Source organism: Vombatus ursinus, unplaced genomic scaffold, assembly GCF_900497805.2.
Source record: "Vombatus ursinus unplaced genomic scaffold, bare-nosed wombat genome assembly UNPS02012082.1, whole genome shotgun sequence".
Classification (NCBI taxonomy): domain Eukaryota; kingdom Metazoa; phylum Chordata; class Mammalia; order Diprotodontia; family Vombatidae; genus Vombatus; species Vombatus ursinus.
This window is the reverse complement of record NW_020951860.1, coordinates 4,079,185-4,095,320: the sequence shown is the minus strand read 5'-3', so window position 1 is coordinate 4,095,320 and position 16,136 is coordinate 4,079,185. Positions and strand designations below refer to the sequence as shown.

General features: G+C 37.9%; 1 protein-coding gene across 2 annotated transcripts in view; it reads left to right on the top strand.

Moving 5' to 3' along the window:
- The window catches only part of MICAL3 (microtubule associated monooxygenase, calponin and LIM domain containing 3), a 240,384-nt gene that overhangs the window by 51,486 nt on the left and 172,762 nt on the right, over positions 1-16,136 (top strand). The window contains exon 1 of one of the 2 annotated variants that reach the window (XM_027857318.1): positions 3,900-3,940. The exons of the other annotated variant lie outside the window; for it this stretch is intronic. The gene's annotated coding sequence lies outside the window, so the exon portion shown is untranslated. Of the gene's footprint in view, positions 1-3,899; positions 3,941-16,136 lie in introns of those variants that run through there. 2 annotated transcript variants of the gene reach the window in all.

The window sequence follows — 16,136 nt, the reverse complement described above, 5'->3', positions numbered from 1 at the left end:
ATGGGCTATCACTTGGATGACAGATTAAACCTATCTGTTTTACCCTCTGGGGCCAAGCTAAACTAGAAACAATGGTTTAGGGCAGCTAGGTGTCGAAGTGGATAGAGCTCTGGCCTTGGAGTTAGGAGGAGGACATGAGTTCAAATCCAGCCTCAGACACTTGACACTTCCTAGCTGTGTGACCCTGGGCAAGTCACTTAATCCAGATTGCCTCACCAAAAAGGCAAAAAACAAACAAAGAAAAAAAGAAACAATGGGTTAAAGTTGCAAAAAAAAGTAAATTTAAGCTCAATGTAAGGATAAGTTCATACAAGTTTACCCAGGTTTTTCTGAAACTGTTCCCTTCATCATTTCTTCATGGTTGAGGAAAGTAGTATTCTATTACATTCATATACCATAATTTGTTCAGCTAGTACCCAATTAATGGCTTTGTCATCCCAGAAGATGCTATAAATATTTTTGTACATGTGTGTTCTTTTCTTCTTTGATCTCTTTAAGATATAGGCTTGGTGGTGTTATCAGTGATTCAAAGGGTACATACAGTTTAATAACTTTAGCGGCATGGTTCCAAATTGCTCTCTGTAATGGTTGGACCAGTTCTCAGTTCCACCAACAGTATGGTAAGGTGCTTCTTTCCCTACAGCCCCTCCATCATTGGTCATTTTTCTTTTTTGTTAACTTTGCCAATGTGATGGGTATGAGGCGGAACCCCAGAGTTGTTTTAATTTTGTATTTCTCTAATAGTGTTTTAGAGCATTTTTATATGGCTATTGATAGGTAGGATTTTTTTAAGTACCTATTTATATTCTTTGACCTTTTATCAATGGGAAGTTCTTATTCTTATAAATTTGAATCAGTTCTTTATAGATCTTAGAAATGAGATCTTTGTCAGAGAAATTTGCTGCAAAGTTTTGGGGTTCCCCCCCTAAATTTACCTGCTTCTTTTCTAATTTTCACTTGATTGGTCTTGTTTGTACAGAAACTTAAATTTTATGTAATCAAAATTGTCCATTTTACCTTCTGTGAGCTTGTTTGGTCATGAATTTTTTTTTTCCTATCCACAGGTTATTTCTTCCTGGCTCTTCTAATTTGTTTATGATATCATTCTTTATGTCTTAAGTCATTTACCTGTTTATAGCTTATCTTGTCATATGGTGTGAGTTGTTGGTCTAAGCCTCATTTCTACCAGATTGCTTTCCAATTTTCCCAACATTTTTGGTTGAATTAATGAGTTCTTATCCTAATAGTTGGAATCTTTAGGTTTATCAAACACTAGGCTACTATGCTTTTTTAAAAAAAATTTTATATATTGTGTGCCTCATATTTGGAACGGTCTTAGCCCAGTACCCAGAATGTAATAGGTGCTATAAAAATGTCAACTTTTATTGTTATTATTATTAACCTCTCCCATTGATCAGTCTCTCTATTTCTTATCAGTACCAAGCCTTTTTTTTTTAAATTATTTTTTGCTTTTTGATGAGGCAGTTGGGGTTGAGTGACTTGCCCAGGGTTACACAGCTAGTAAGTGTCAAGTGTCTGAGGCCAGATTTGAACTCGGGTCCTACTGACTCCAAGGCCGGAGTTCTATCTACTTTGCTACCTAGCTGCCCTCAGTACCAAGTCATTTTGAAGATTACTGGTTTTTGCAGTGTAGTTTGAGATCTGGTCCTTTGATCAAGTGGTTTTGAGACTTCCAGAATGAGAAGAAATGGAGTTCACAGGATATAGTCTCCTTTTTCTAAGTAAAGGGCAAGGTCCTCTCAGAGATCAATCAACAAACATTAAGTACCTATTCTTTGCTAGCTGCTTGTTCTAGACAAAGACAAACTGAAATAGTTTTTGTCCTCAAGAAGCATACATTTTATGGGGGAAAACATAAATACAAGGTAGTTAAATAAAAGCCTTAGTGAAAGGATACTAGCAGTTGGGGATGAAACACCTCGGGAAAGGGATTGGATAGAAAGTGGTACACACTACCTTTCACCTGAGCCACAATCTGAATCTTGAAGGAAGTTACCCTAGGAGGTGGAGATGAGGACAGTATGGAACATTCTAGGCATGGGGAGCAGCCATTTGAAAGAAGCACAGAGCGTCAAGGGCGAGGAACAAGAAGATAGGCAATTTGACTAGAACATGGACTTTGGGAAGGGGAATAATGTGTAATGAGGCTGCAGAGATATATTGGGACCAAACTGTTTGTTGTTGTTTTTCAGTCATGTCCAACTCCATGACCTCTTTTGGGGATTTCTTGGCAGAGATACTGGAATGGTTTGCCATTTCCTCCTCCAGTTCATTTTGCAGATGAGGAAACTGAGGCAAACAGAGTTAAGTGATTTGTCCAGGGTCACACAGCTACTGCGTATTTGAGGCCAGCTTTGAACTGGAAAAGATGAGTCTTCCTAACTCCAGGCCTACTGCCTGTGCCACCTCGCTGCCCCCAGAACTAAGCTGTAAATGGCATTAAAAACTAAACAGAAGAGTTTGCATTTTGTCTTAGAGGCAATAAGAAGCCACTGGAGTTTGAGTAGTAGCCTTCTAGCCTCAAAGGACTGAAGGAAATGGTGTGAGAGGTATAAGAAGAGCAAAGATTTGAAAAAGACTTGGTAGAGTGTGGGATAGAGAATCATTGAGGATAAAAGGATTTTCTTCCTGTTGCAAAGGTGCAAATGAGATTAGAGAATAATTTTGCAGTGGACCTAGTTGGCTTCCTTGAGAGATTTCCTCCAGCTCTAATCACTAGCACATGAGTAGGAGGCAAGGAGAGAGATGGTTGGGGTTTGACAATGTAGATTTAAACTAGTTAACTTTGAGAATGGAAAGGAAGGAGAGGGTGGTGTATTGAGAGATACTAAAGGATGAAGGGATTGGACATCCCAAGGCAGACAAAGAATAGGTTTAGAAGGGATAAGGCATAGGGAGAGATGGAATGCTAGGAGGTTATGACATAATACAGGGCTTTCTGAGTTTTGATCTTGGAGATTGAATACTTTTGGTATTCTATCTCATTTGAATACCTCTGTGACCCCTTATGATGTTAGGATTCTAAAGGGATACTTTTTAGTTCCCTTCCTCCCTTTAGAATGTAAACAGTTCATCCCTATAGAGTCCTTTCCAATTATTACTTGTATTTATTTTATTTTTCTCAACTCCTGCATTTATATTTCACAGTTCCTTTCCAGCTTTTTTTTTTTATATCAAGAACATTTGAAAGTTCTCAATTTCATTGACGATCCAATTTTTTTTCCGTGTAAGATTATACTTAGTTTCTTTTGGCAAGTTACTCTTGGTTGTAGACTTTTATCTTTTGCGTTTTGGAATATCTCACTCCATGATATCCCCTCTTTTTAGTAGAGGCCAATAAATCTTGTATGATCCTGACTGTGGTTTCTCAGTATTTGTTATTTTTTCTTTTATCTAGAAGTTCTTAATTTTGGCAATAACATTCCTGAGAGTTTTCATTCTAGGGGTTCCTTTCAGGAAATAATCAATGGAGTCTTTCTATTTTCATATTATCCTTATGTAACAGTATGTCTAGGCAGTTTTCTTTACTGATTTCTTGAAATATGATATCCAGATTCTTTTTTTGTCCTTCTTGTTGTTAGAGATTTCAGGGAATCCATGGTTCTTAAGTTTTTGTCCCTTCATTTGTTTTCCAGGTAATTTGTTTTTGATTTGAGATACTTTACATTTTCCTCTATTTTCTCAGTCTTTCAACTTTGTTTTTAAATAATTCTTGTGGTCTTCTCAAATCATAACTTTAATTTGGTCTATTCTAACTTTTAGGGAGTTTGTTAGCAAAGCACTTGGCAAAGTTCTTAATAAAGGCTTTTTCACTCATTCAAGGAAGAAAATGGGAAGCTTAGGAGATGGTAATTGAACTCATCAGAGCTGATGTGATCACCAATCAAGACAGTATAAAGGCAGGGGTTCTTATCCTGGGGTATGTAAACCTGGTTTTTAAAAATTATTTTGATAGTTGTATTTTGGTATAATTTGTTTACTTTGTAATCTTAGGTGTTTTATATTATACATTTTAAAAAGTATTAATGCTGGGCATAGTGGTACACGTCTACAATTCCAGCCCCCAGGGAGGCTGAGTCTGACAGATCTGTTGAGCTCAGGAATTCTGACCTTCAGAGGGCCCGGTTGACCCAATGTCCTTACTAAGTTTGGCATCAATGCACTGAGCCCCTGAGAATGAAAGGCAACCAGGTTGCCTGAGAAGGAGTAAACTAGCCCAGGTTGGAAAAGGAGCGAGTCAAAGCTCGCGTTAATCAGTAGCAGTATCATGCCCAAGAATAGCTCTTCCATTTCTAGTCATAGTGAGATAGGGAGACTCAATCTTTAGGAGGAAAAATTAATAATATTTTTTTAAAAGATTAGTCTGCAGGCTTTGCTAGACTGCTGTAATGACAAAGTATAGAAGAGAGTCCAGGTCAAAGCCTTGGAAGACAATCACAGTTAGTGGGGATGGTGCGGAAGGTCCAGCAAAGGAAGCTGATAAGGAGTGGTCAGACAGGTAGGGACAACCAGGAAAGATCAATGTCACAACCTAGAGATGAGAGAGTATCCAAGAGAAGAAAGTGATCGTAGAGGTCGAGAAGAATGAGAACTAAGAAAAATCCATTAGACTTGGCAATTAAGAGATCATTGGTAACTTTGGGGAGAGCAGTTTGAATTGAAACCAGACTGCAGAGAGTTTAGAAGAGAGTGAGGAACACTTGAGTACCTCTCAGTAGACATCTTTCTCAAGGTCTTTATCCACAAAGCAAGACATTGAGGACAGTAGTTAATGGGGAAGTTCTCTGTGTCTAGCCTCCTAAAACAAGTAAGTTAACCTGGGAAGGATTTGCTTAAAGAACTTTTAGTCCAAGTGGGTTAGGGCTTCTTGTGGCAAATGTTCATCAGATGATGTTCTTTTCACATAGTGCCCTTGGACACTCTCTTCCATGAGAAGTCCATGGTAATCATTCCTGGAGCCTCTACATACATGAACTAGCTTTTATATTTTGATTTCATTAGGTTGTCTTGGTGCAGGGGCAAAATGATTACTTCAGGGAAGGTACTCAGAATCTAGTCTTACAATTTACCATTCCTTATATAGTTGTCTTTAAAAGTCTGTTAGCATGGGCCTTATCAAACATCTCAAAGTTTCTACCCAATAAATCAAACCAGTTCAGTAATCTGAGCTGTGGCATGTTTTGCAGGAGGAATTGTTGGTGGAACATAGGCTTGTCATACCTTTGTTCCCAGTCCATGGAATTGTTGTGGTGAAACTGGGCTATATTTATCTGTCTTGAGCAGCCAGGGCTTCGATTTGTCATGTGAAAGGAAACTCTGAAGCCATCCCCACAGCCTCAGTCACTCACACCCCATGGCCCTATTTAGCTTGCTTAGGCAGGGCTTAATTCTGTGCTTCCCTGAAAACGTACAATCACTGAACTATCTTTAGATGGGTTGTGGTGTAACTTCACCCTAGAAGGAGACAGAACGTTACAGCTGGTCTACATTTTCCCGTACAAAACATACACTGGCTTTGAGATTAGGCACACCACTTTGTCACGTCTCTGGAACACTACTCAGCTCTTTTTGTTGGGACAATTTTCCTGATTTTTTTTTTTTTTTTGGTGGGGCAACTCAAAGAAAGAGTCTGAATAGGTTCATAGATCAGATGGTTGGCATGTACATGAGAAAGGAGTAGTATGGAAGTATTGGAATTTGATACGGTAAATATCCAGGTGTATCTGTGCTGCCTTTGTATGCCACCTTTACTTTCTCCCCAAAGCCTGTGCTTTTGATTGGACAGTTTATTCTAGAATCGAGTTGAAATATAATTTCTTTTCCTCCTATATTTCTTTCCTCTTGATGCCATTTCCCTGTTTTCCACCCCTTTCCACTTTCATTTAATCACTTCCTCCTCTTTTAACTTAAAACTCTAGACAGTTTAGTTCACATAAGCAGGATGTGGGAATTTTCTCCTATAATAAAAGTATATGTTCCATTAATAGAAGGTTTTCACATTTTTTCAACTGAGCAACTGTTGTTCAGGCAGGTTGTGAAGTCCTACCTACAACTATCTTCTCTTTTCTGTCCATAGCTTGATAGGAGAACTCCATCTACTTGCTACTTGTAGAGCTAAGTTGACTGGTCGGGGATCAGATGTTGACGTCATGGGTGGTTGGCTCCACTTCTAAGCCTAACTTCTCCAATAACAGAAAAAAATCACAGTATAGGGGAGCCTGTCAGGCCATGTTTTTCTACCCACCTGTTCTCTTCATTGTCTACTAGCTTATCTGCCTTTGCGCCTTTGCATCAGAACTGCTGTCATTTTAAGTGGAGATGGTGAATATGTAGCTTTTTTACCCTTGTGGAGATAACTTGCTGAATGTGAGTCTATCCACAGGCAGTAAGGAGGAAAATAGTCATTGCTTAGACTTCACCTATAGATTACTAGGTTCAGTTGCCTCACTATGGTTTACCCAATTCATTCCACTGATCAACATCTCTGTTTTTAACAGGAACCGAATCCTTTCTTTTTAAAATGAGATACTATTTTCTCTTCTTGGCTTGTCTCATCTCTTGATTTTGTTTTAATATTTCCTGTTGTCTCATAGAGTCATTAACTTCTAATTAATCCATTCAAATATTTAAAAGTGTTCCTTGGGTAAGGTTTTTTACCTTTTGTGCTAAGCTATTAATTCTCCTTCCAAGTCTTTCCTCCAAATCTCGTTTCTTTTCCAATTCTTTCCTCTAGCACCTTCATTTCATTTGTAAAATCATTTAACTTTTCTTTTTTAGCTCTTGCTTTATTTCCTCCAGGAATTTTAGTTGACCTTGTGGCCAATATTTTAATTTGAGGCTTTTCTTGTGGATAATTTGTAGTCATTCTCTTTTTATGGATTTGTGTGATGGGTGTCCTTTTGTCCAGTCTTTGTTTGTTTGTTTGTTTGTTTACTCATCCTTCCAGCCTTACTGTGTTAGGGCCAGGCTCTGTGAACTTCCGGAGAGAATGTCTAAGCAGCAATTCCTGCTGCCACTTTCTCTGGGTATTGGATGCTTTGTTCTTTAGGGTATCTCAAGAGTGGCTCAGGCCTGGGACCTGCAAATATTCAGCGCTCCCAAAGTGATCTAATCTAGGAAGTCTCATTGCTCCTTTACTTCTTGGTCTGAGCTTTTCAAGCTCCTGTCCCCGGTTTGTGTCAGGACAACAGAACTGTAGGCTTGCTCCTGCTGTGCTCCACTAGACTTTTCCTCTCTTTTCAGCTATTTGGAAAGCTCTGTAGGTTTAGAAGAACTGAACTGCTGGCTCCCTTTGGTCCCTGCTGTCTGCTGTGGTTACTTAGCTGCGGGCCTCAGACCAGGGTGGGAGCTGAATCGGAGTCCCTGCTCCAAGGTCATAGCCACACAGCTGCCTCTTGCTCCTGTCCTTGCCCAGTTCAGGCATACAACCCTTCCATGCCACCCCTGCACGCAGATACCTTCCTCAGTCCTTACTGACCCAGTGATGGGACTGAATCAACAGGGTTGCTCTTTGGTTCCTGTTTCTGCTCCCAGAACAACTTTAAGTCCATCTCGGCTGGATCTTTGACCCCTTTTTGCTCTTGTACACATCCGTGGGTCTCCTTCGAGGCCTGAACTGGCACCTTCCTGGCTAGACTGTCCCCCTCTGATTCCTTATGCTGACCTGGCCTGGAAGAATGACTCACTCCTTGGATTTCCCTATCACTCCTCAGTATTACATATTTTTTTAGGTCTGTGTTTGAGTAGTTGTGGGGGAGAGCTGGGCTTTACTGCTTTCTCCTGCTTTGCCATATTTGCTGGTTTTCATCTATGATGAAAAGAATATAGAAAGTGTGTGGCTTATTTTTTCCAGTGATCTGGAGTGAGTTGGTTATTATATACTTTTCAAGAAAGCAATTTTGAGCTCCCATGGAAATTTGTTCATCTTGTTTCAGTATACTTAAAATTATTTTTCTCTTCATTTGGGCTCTGGGAGTTTTTGACATCAAAGTAGATTATGTCTAAAAAGAATGGTAATTCATTTATTGTATTTTTATTGTATCTAAGTTATTAACTTATAATTTATATATTAATATAGAATTAATAATTAATTTATTAATTAATTTATTGTGTCTAATATGTGCTGGCCACTGTGTTAGGCAGTGGAGGTACAAAGCAAAAATGATACAATCTTGACCCTCAAGCGGCTTGCATTCTGTCTGGGGAGACATGTACCCATGTAATTTCAGAGAGACAGGTGGTTTAGCAGCTGGAAGAATTAGGAAAGGGCACAAGAAGCAAGCTCTGTCTTCACAATTAAACTCAGTTGTTATAAGAAAGGCCAGAGGTTGATGTGGCACTCGTTCTGTGATTGGAGGATAGCAATCCTTAGAATTTCATTGCCTGACACTTTGCTGTCAGCATTATTTTTTCTGAGTTAAGGAAATTGTTTTAGTGACTCTTCTGAAAGAGAGCTTGATTGACACCAAATAAGGCAGGTTTTGTTGAGTGAATATCAGGCCCTTCAGTCATATAACACCAGTAAGACACCAAATTTGGTGCTTCTCTGACTTAGCATGCTTACAAAAGAATTCAGATTATCAAGATGTACTCATGTATGTCTAATACTTTTGGTGGCACTTTTCTTCTAATGGATGTTTCCAAGGACATTTCTGAAAGAGGTTACTTTATTTACATTTGGCACAGTAGTATGCAGTGTTTGGAATTTTCTTTTTTCTATTTTTTTTTTAATTTTAGGATCCAGGAAACACTTCCTATGTATAGTGATCCTCTGTCACAAGTTGCCCACAAGGGACAATCCTTTCAGGGCCATTCTTGTTTCTAAGCCAAACCTTTCTCACCAGTTTCCAACATTTCAACCTAGTCAGCTTGGGAAGTATCTGATAGGTCCTTTGGGAAAGTATAGGAGCATGATATTTTTTTTCCCTTAAATTCCGAACTTAACGCCAAATAAAATTAGTTTTTCCATATTCAGTAGGACAGGGAAAAAAAGGAATGTATATGAAGAACTGTAGATCTCTATTATATGCAGCTTGATTTTTGTTTAATTAATTAATCTATTTTTAGTTTTTAACAATCACTTCCATAAGCTTTTGAGTTTTAAATTTTCTCCACCTTCCTCCCCCAAGATGGCATGCAATCTGATATATGTTCTACATATACATTCCTATTAAACATACTTTCACCATTAGTCATGTTGTAAAGAAGAATTAGAACCAATAGGAGGAACCACAAAAAAAAAAAGAAACAAAACAAAGGGGGAAAAAAAAGGGCAAATAGTTTGCTTCGATCTGCATTCAAACTCCATAGTTCTTTCTCTGAGTATGAATAGGATTTTCCAATATGAGACTTTTGGAGTTGTCTTAGATCCTTGCAATGCTGAGAAGAGCTAAGTCTAATAAAGTTAGTCATCACACAACGTGGCTGTTATTGCGTACAATGTTCTCCTGGTTCTGCTCACTTTACTCAGCATCAGACCATATAAGTCTTTCCAGGTTTTTCTGAAGTCTGCTTGCTCATCATTTCTTATAGCACAATACATTCCATTACATTTCTATACCATAACTTGTTCAGCCATTCCCAAATTGATGGACAACCCCTCAATTTCCAATTCTTTGCCACCACAAAAAGAGTTGCTATAAATTTTTTTGTACATGTGGGTCCTTTCCCGTTTGTATGATCTCTTTGGGATACAGCCCTAGAAGTGATATTGCTGGGTCAAAGGGAATGCACATTTTTATACCACTTTGCACATAGTTCCAAATTGCTCTCCAAAATGGTTGGATTAGTTCACAACTCCACCAGCAATGCATTAGTGTTCCAATTTTCCCACATCTTCTCCATCATTTATCATTTTCCTGTTTTGTCTTGTTACCCAATCTGATAGGTATGATGTGGTACCTCAGAGTTGTTCTGATTTGCATTTCTGTAATCAATAGTAATTTAGACCATTTTGTAATATGACTACAGATAGCAGCTCAAGTTTTAAAAAAGTATGTTCAACATGTAACTTTAAAGTTGTCCTGCTTATCTGTGATTCTTTTTTTTTTATTCTGTGCATTAAAAACAAAACCCCACAATACTGAAGTTACCTTCTTTTTTTTTTTTAAACCTCTTTTCTTTTCCTACCCGCTCCCTAGGCCTTTTCTTCCTTTCATCTTAACCCCAAAAGGAGGGAGCCAAGAGAGGAAGAAAGAAAAACAAATCCTTTGTAACAAATATACATAGTCAGGGAAAACTAATTCCTATGTTGTCTGTTTCTGAAAACATGCCTTATTCTGCATCTTGAGTCCATCACCTCTCTGTCAGCAGACTGGAAGGTTTCCTCGTTGCTCATTTGTAATCATGGTTGGTCATTCAGAATTCTTAAGTCTTTCAGAGTTGTTTTTCTTTATAATATTGTCATTATTCTATAAGTTCTAATTCTGCTCACTTGACTGTGCATCAGTTTATGCAAGTCTTCCCAGGCTTCTCTGAAACTACCTATTTTGTCTTTTTTTTTTTTTTTTTTTCACTGAGGCGATCGGGGTTAAGTGACTTGCCCAGGGTCACACAGCTAGTAAGTGTCTGAAGCTGTCTTTGAACTCAGGTCCTCCTGACTCCAAGGCCAGAGCTCTATTCACTGTGCCACCTAGCTGCCCCTATTTTGTCATTTCTTACAGCACAATAATTTTCATCACATATAATTTGTTCAGGATTCCCCATTTGATAGGCAACTCTTCATCCCTTAGTTTCTAATTCTTTGCTACAACAACAATAACAAAAGAAAACTGATATATATATATATATATATATATCTTATATATATATATATATATATATATATATCTTATATATATATTTCTACCTAATGGTCCTTTTCCTTTTTCCTTAAACTCTTTGAAGTATAGGCCTAGTAGTAATGTTTCACTGGGGTAAGGGGTATGCAGTTTAGTGGTTTTTTGGGGGTTTTTTAAGCATAGTTCTGAATGAGTACAGTTCTTACTCAGGGAACACTGTGGGCTAAGTGCCCCCTTAGTGTAGTCTCCTTGAGTGTGTGGCGGGGGGAGAGGAAGAGAGAGAGAAAGACTTATTTTCTTTTCCTCCTACTTTCCCTCTTCCCAATACGGGAGAAAAACCCTTATAACAAGTATGTATATCCAAGCAAAACCAATTCCTGTATTGGCCATGTCCAAAAATATATGTCTTATTCTGCTTCTTGAATAAATCTCTTTATCAGAAACTGAGTATCATACCTAATCATCAATCCTTTAGGATTATTGTTGGTCACAGTATTGATCAGAGTTATGTTTTTTCAGTTATCTTTACGGTGTTGTTATAGTATCAATTCTGTAAGTTCTTCTCACTTTACTCTACATCAATTCATAAATTCTTTCCCAAAACTGCCCTTTTCCTAATTTCTTATGACATAATAATAGTCATTCATTTATAATTTGTTCAGACGTTCCCCATCTGAGAGGTTTCTCCTCAATTTCTGGTTCTTTGATATTTCAAAAAAAGCTGCTATAAATAGTTTTATGCATAGAGGCCTTTTCCTTTTCTTTCTTTGTTTTTAAATCTCTTTGGAGTTGTGCAATATTCTTTGTTCCTTGATGCCCTAATACTCTTCATTGAAAATACTGAATGCCACTGAGATTTCAGCAAGAGCAAAGAAGCCTATGGAAGAAAATAATACTTATCGTCATAGATTTAGGAATGGCGTTATCCTGGTAAACTTTCTATCCCCTCCTGTCTGTTAAATTTAGTCATGAAAACGTCATTCTAGACCAAGGGACATTTTTACACCCAAGCCTTTTTTTGTTGTATTTGGAATCAGTGTTCATTATACCCATCCGCTAAAATTTGTTTTACAACAAACAGTTGCCCCTACTGTGGGGGGACAGCACTGGGATGGGAAGAAAGGGCAGATTTGTTTGTAGGTGTTGTAGTTTGCTAGATCAGTAACATTCATAGCTCATTCCTGCTGATCTTTGTGTATAACAAAGCTGGATCGGTGACTGACTTCCTCTTCCCCCTCATCTTTGATCTATTTGTAAAGTAATATACTATTGATGTCTGAATATTTTATTTACCCAATAGAGTTAGCTGGAACTATTTTGTATTCAAAAAAAAAAGTGATGTGGATAGTTTTACTTTCTTTTAGAAAGAAGTTCATAGCTTTTTCAATTTTTCTCAAATTTGATTTCTTCAGTATGTTTTTTTTTCCATGCAGAGCCCAACTCTTCCATAATTTAAATGATCTTTGAGAGGAATTGTAGCTAAAACAATCACTCTGCAGTCAACTTAGTGATGAGCCTTTCTGAACTTAGCCAGACAGGTCTTTAGACAAGTCTATACTCAACCTTTCCTACTTGATATAGGACCTGCTAGAGCTTATGCACTGCCTTTGAAAATTCAGGGTCACTGCCACACAGTGAGCCATCAGAGGAGAATTTTAGTTTGTAAACTTGATAGATATCTGTAGGAATGGAGCAAGGGCCATGTGTTGATTATATTAAATCATAACCTGTAATTTGGGAAAGGGCTAATGTATTCCACCATCTTAGTTTTTGTGAGGTGGATGATTGTATAGTAGCAATGAGCATTTTGTTGATCAAAACTCAGTTTTCCCACTCATTTCTTTCTAAAGGCCTTGCTGACAACCTTTTTTCATAAAACTTTGGATGCCTAATATACTTACCACCTATCCAAATATGCGTACCATACTTAGGGTCATATAATTATGTTTTTAGCCCTAGAAGAGACCTTAGAAGCCATCTAGTTTAATTCCCTCATTTTTACAAATGAGGAAACTGAGGCCTAGAGTATTTAGGTGATACTTTTTACAAAAAGTATGAGACCAGGATAAACATGAAAGAACTAGGTTTGGACATTATCCAATTAAAATTGTTGGTGTTTTTTTTCCCAAATAACTGCTGATTTCTGGGAAAAAATTATTTTCTTCTCTCCTACCTTATGTTGGTAGGGCATAGTAGGTAGACAGTATGGTTAAGTAGAAAAACCATGGCCTAAACTTTTCTGTCTATTGCCTGCCAAGCTGGTATAATACCTATATTACCTATTTCACCAGAGTCCATTGTGAGAATTAAGTAAGTTAACATAAATGAAAGCACCTTTAAAAGGATAAAATGCTGTTTGGATACTGAATGAGAAAATAGGGAAAGATAAGCATGAGTTGACCCAAAGATAGTTTCTGAATTGGATCAATGTTCAGGGAATTAGAAGGAGAAGGAAGGTCTAAGCCACAATTTAGTCTTTTGATTTAGAATACTATACGTAGTTTCAACTATATGTATCTTTGTCTAGGAAGGAACTAAATGAAAATAGAAACAACTAGTGATTTTGACCCTATAGCAAACTTCCCCAAGGATTCATAAGAAGAGTCTTTCTGGATGATAAAAATGAGCGGCAATTTTCTCTGTTATCTTCTTGGCATATAACTTTTAAAGGGAAACTCTTTGTATGGACTTCTTCCAGAAAAGACTTTAATCATCATGTAGAAAAGGAAATTACAGAGGTGAAAGAGAGTGAGATGGGTTGTTAGTAACCTGACTGGGAAGTAATAAAGGTTGGTGTTACTGGGATTATCTGTCCTAGAACAACAGAAATTCTTGAGTATAGGATGAGGAATTAGCAGAATTCAAACATTATATGCTAACGTACTGAATTTGACTCCTGACTACCTTCTCCATTTCATATGTCCGAGTATATATCCTAAGCCATTTTCACAAATGATTTGCCTGTATTGAATGATAGGCTCCTCTCAGGAAAGAAAATCAAGGCCTAGGGATTAAGGAAGACAGCTTCAGGGAATTTATATCCCATCAAGTGGTGGGCCATGTAGCTCACGAGCTCTGTATAAAAAGTCAGCTTCTCAGACTCTGGTTAAAAGCCTAGCCTCCTCTGTTAGGCTTCATATCTGTCTTCCATATTCTGTTACCTAATGAGTTATAAGGTTCTTTGATATTTTCAAATCTTCATTGAATTCCTAATGAGTTGCTTTGAAACATACTCCTAAAAATATACAGCTACCCTCAAGAATGGGCTGTTTCTGGACTTAAATAAACCATATCTTTGGCTATCAGAATTTTAATCTGTCATATTGCAAAAGACTGGTACAACATATTCCATAATAATGATGCCAGGAAAATGCCAAGCATAATGGCTTATGCATCGAAGACATTTAATTAAATGTATGTGAATGAATGTGTAGATAAATAGATTTAAGAACTCTGCTAACACAGCAGTTTGGGAACTGCTGTTGTTTTATTCCTGATGTGAAATACTGGATATACTATGAGACTTGGTCAATCTGTTAGTTCTGCTTAATTTTTTCCACTCTTTGTTTTAAAATTACTGTTACAATAGATAATAGGAGAGGAGGGAGAGGCATATTTGAGAAACCAATGTGATGAAGCAACAACAAAATATCAATAAAAATGAGATTTTTAAGTAAAAGAGGTAGACTCCCAATAACACTGCTGATGGCAGCCTGTTCCCTTTTTCTCTACAAGCCCTTAAAATCTACCCCTACTCTTTCTGCCCTTGTCTTCACTCTTTTGTATTAGAGAAGATCAAGCTCATTTGTTATCAGCTGCTTCATCTTCCTTGTCTTACAGCTCAAAATCTTTCTGAATCTTCACACCTTTCTCCTGAGGGGTGGAAGTGCCTCTTCTTGCCAAGATTAGCTGTAGTCTCCTTCAAGAGGTTGTCCAGGGTGTCACAGCTAAGAAATGGCAGAGCTGGGACAGTGTGAACCCAAGTCTCCTGACTCTTGAGTCTTTTCCAGAAAGGCAGGTCTTGCCACCATCCTGATAAAAAGAAGGCGGCTTCATTCAGGTTTATCACTGAAGTAACTAAGGAAAATGGTAGAGTGTCCTGGAGGGTTGGTATGTGGCTACAATGAAGTTTGGGAGAGGGTTGTATTATCAGAAAGCATGAACTGTTTGAGGTTTTGTTATTGTCATTGTTGTTATTGTTATTGTTTCAAATAGGCTTTTGAGTAAAGATGACAAGAATACAATTTTGACAGGGTTACTAGGCAACAAGGAGTTTCAACTTGTGACATCAGGGTTATGAAAGAAAGGAACTGTTTATTAGATAGGTTTTCTTGAAATGGAATTTTATTATTTTATGTTGAATTCTGTCTTGTGTTCTGCAGTGTACGTGGCAATTTTTTCCTCCCTTTTCTCATTTTGTATTTAAGTTTAAAATGAATAAAATTTAGAAAAAAAAAAGAAAGGAACAGTCAGCATGGGAGAGGAGCAGTCAGGGGGGTGTACTGTTCCTCAAGATACAGTTAAATTTTAGTGAAAAGTGCTGTCCCTCAGCTGGTTTTGTTGCTTCATTTGCACAGGGCAGTTTTGTGATGCTGACATCCTCATCTATGAATGACAGCAGTAGTTTATGGACACAAATTTACTTCTCATCCCTGGACATCAGCCCCTTAAGCCTAATTAGATTGTAAACTCTCTGAGGGCTATGATTATATGTTATATCTTCCTCATGAAAGCTTGTAGACTTACGTTTAGTAGCAGTAATAATAGGCATTTAACTTGAGTCGTTGTCTCCTTTGGTGGGGTTGGGGGAGTAGCTGAAAAACCTCCATGTGATGTGTCCTGAGTCCTTGACTCCGATTAGACTGTAGTCACAAAGTAATTCTCTTATTTGGTAAATGGGTGCAGCAGACATGCTAGATCATATGTAGCTGTATCTGTGTTGCTCAAAGCCTCTGACATCTAACACTTGTAAATTTTTTACTGAAATGAGTTTCTTTCTTTGTCTGAAGAGGGAAAGGAGAGGAAAGATAGATCCAGTTCTCAGAGGTAATTCAGAGGTGGATTATTTGGGTCTCTGGGGTCCTCTGGCTACTTGGCCATCTTGTCGCTCCTTTAAAGCCATGTTAGAGGATATGTAGAAACAGGTGGTGAAGCTCAAAGCTTTTAGTTTGGTTTCTTGTCAGCAGTTTTGAAGAAAAGATGTAATGAGAGAGTAGGTGGAATGCTGTGATTTAAATACTAATTTCAGCTGTCTGTCCTCTCCACCTTCCTCCCGCTATCTTTTTTCTGTCCTGAGTAACCTCAGGGGCGAGTTGGGGTGTGGGTGAGGGGACCAAC